The sequence below is a fragment of the Portunus trituberculatus genome, chromosome 3 (assembly GCF_017591435.1).
Source record: "Portunus trituberculatus isolate SZX2019 chromosome 3, ASM1759143v1, whole genome shotgun sequence".
NCBI lineage: Eukaryota > Metazoa > Arthropoda > Malacostraca > Decapoda > Portunidae > Portunus > Portunus trituberculatus.
This window is the reverse complement of record NC_059257.1, coordinates 9,810,255-9,812,754: the sequence shown is the minus strand read 5'-3', so window position 1 is coordinate 9,812,754 and position 2,500 is coordinate 9,810,255.

Here is a 2,500-nt window from a genome sequence, read left to right as displayed (position 1 = left end):
TTCCTCCGGGCGGTGGTGGCACCTGCAGGTGTTAACAGAAGGGCGTCAGGTGAGCCTCCGTACCTGGGGAAGCACCTGGGCACGAGGATCTCCTTAATTACTCTCACTTGTAAGAATAACCCAGCTTTTGTCAGGGTGTGGGGCCCAAGACACCTGCCATACGGGTACTCTCTCCTCAACACTACTGCTGCTGCTGATGATGGTGGTGATGGTGACGGTGGTGATGTGGGGGAAATAGTGGTGATGGGGAAGGCGCTGGTGGAGGTGGTGGTGGTGAAGGTTGGAAAAATTTTGGGTGTTTTTTAATGGTTGAAATGTTGCTGTTGTTCTTTTTATATACATCTCTGTTTCCATTTCTATTTTGTTTTATTTCAATGTCAGTCAATGTCACACTGTGGGTAATAAACATATCAACGTATTTATTTGTTTGTCTATCCATTCATCAATGCATATATGTGTCCATCTGTCTATCTATCTATCGAGACAGTCTACAAGTGCTTTATCATTCCTCATGGAAACAAACACTCCTCACTCCACGAGAGGCTGTCTGTCTTGTGCACTGCTTGTGGCGCACACTGCTGGCCACGGCGGCGGCGGCGGCTGGGAGTTGTGGTCTGGCCGCGCGCTCTCTATCCTGGTCCCAGGACTGATAGGAAAAGGAATGAATGACGTGTTCCCCTGTAGGGCGTGGGCTGCTGGGTGTGGCCATGAGTCGGTGGGGCATTGTGGGTGGCTGGGCGGCACTGAGGCTCACAGGGACACACTCTGTCAGGGAACGACATCCCACGCACAAAAAAATACCACTGGACATTTGGAATGAAGCCCGCAAAACGCACCACGTCAACAACGCCCCCAAAGCGCCCTGCAGGCTGCCCTTGCCCTGCCTGTCTCCACTGTAGGCTACACGCCACCACGCCGCCCACCGCCGCCCTGTGCCCATCCAAGGTTTAGGTTCATATCTACAGATGTAATAGTTCAAGAATTCTTATTGGAAGTACTCCATTTATAGTACACACACACATGCTGTGTTTCGCTGCATTTTGCGGTAAATCAGTGTGTGTGTGTGTGTGTGTGTGTGTGGTGCGGGAGCCGCTGGGGCTGGGTGTGCCTGGCTGGCGGGCACTCCAGCCTGTCCGCCGCCGCGCCATGAAGTGATCTTTTTCATCTCAGCACAACACACAGTGACAGTGACAGTGACAGTGACGGTGCCGGTGTGCGCTGCGAACAAATGACAAATCTGTTTTCACGTGTGTGTTAGTGAAGAATATGTACAGACAGCTGTACTGCTCCCCCTCCCAAAACACACACACACACACACGTCAGTACTCACCCGCCAGCCGGCAGCCGGTCGCCGCGCTCCGTACAGACGCCTGGCCACTGGCTGCCTGGTGGCCACGCGCCACGGTGCGTGTGTTCCCACCACACCACACCACACCACGAGGCTGGCTCCACGAGTGGTGTCAAGAGGTGGTGGAGATTTGTTGACAGAATGTAGCTGTGGTGTGGTGATGGTGGTGGTTTGGTGGTGGTAGTGATGATGGTGGTGGTTTTGGTGGTGGTAGTGATGATGGTGGTGTTGGCGCGTTATCATCACTACAGCGTCTGAGTGAGGCTGCGCTGTCCTGACACCCCACCACCACCACCACCACTACCACGTCACCACTGTCACCACACCACCACCGCGACTGTTGGTGAATGTGACTGTGTGACAGGAGGCAGTCATCACACACACACACACACACACACACACACCTACTGACGCAACACGACACAGCAAACTCCCACCAAACACTGACAAGTGACACACACACCTATGCAGTCACCTAACAACCCCTGTATTGGTGCTTCACACGTACACAACATTCTCAGCAACACGTACCCAAATATATCACCATTTATTAACTGGTTGGTGAAAGATTTTGACGTTGTATCGATTAAATGTAAACGCAAAGATGTACTACCTAGCGAACTGAAGAGGGAAGAAAGTGTATCAATAAACTAAAAAAAAAAAAAAAAACTATAAAAACGTTATAAATTAGGCAAAAATATAACAGAATAGAATGAAAAAATAAAATAAATAAAATATAACGCAAAGATGTACTACCTACTGAACCAAAGAGGGAAGGAAGTGTGTAAATAAACTAAAAAAAAAAAAAAAAAACTATAAAACCGTTATAAATTAAGTAAAAATATAACAAAATAGAATGAAAAAATAAAATAAATTAAATATAAGGCAAAGATATACTACCTAGTGAACCAAAGAGGGAAGGAAGTGTATGAAGAAACTAAAAATATAGAAATAATAAAACATCACAAATTTAGCAAAAAAATATAACAGAATAGAATAAAATAAATAAAATTAAAAAATAAATAAAATAAAGACGCAAAGATGTACTACCTATCTTTTTTTTAGTGAACCAGAGGGAAAAAAGTATGAAAAAAATATTAAAACATTACAAACTACGGAAAAACATAATAGAATAGAATAAAATAAAACAAA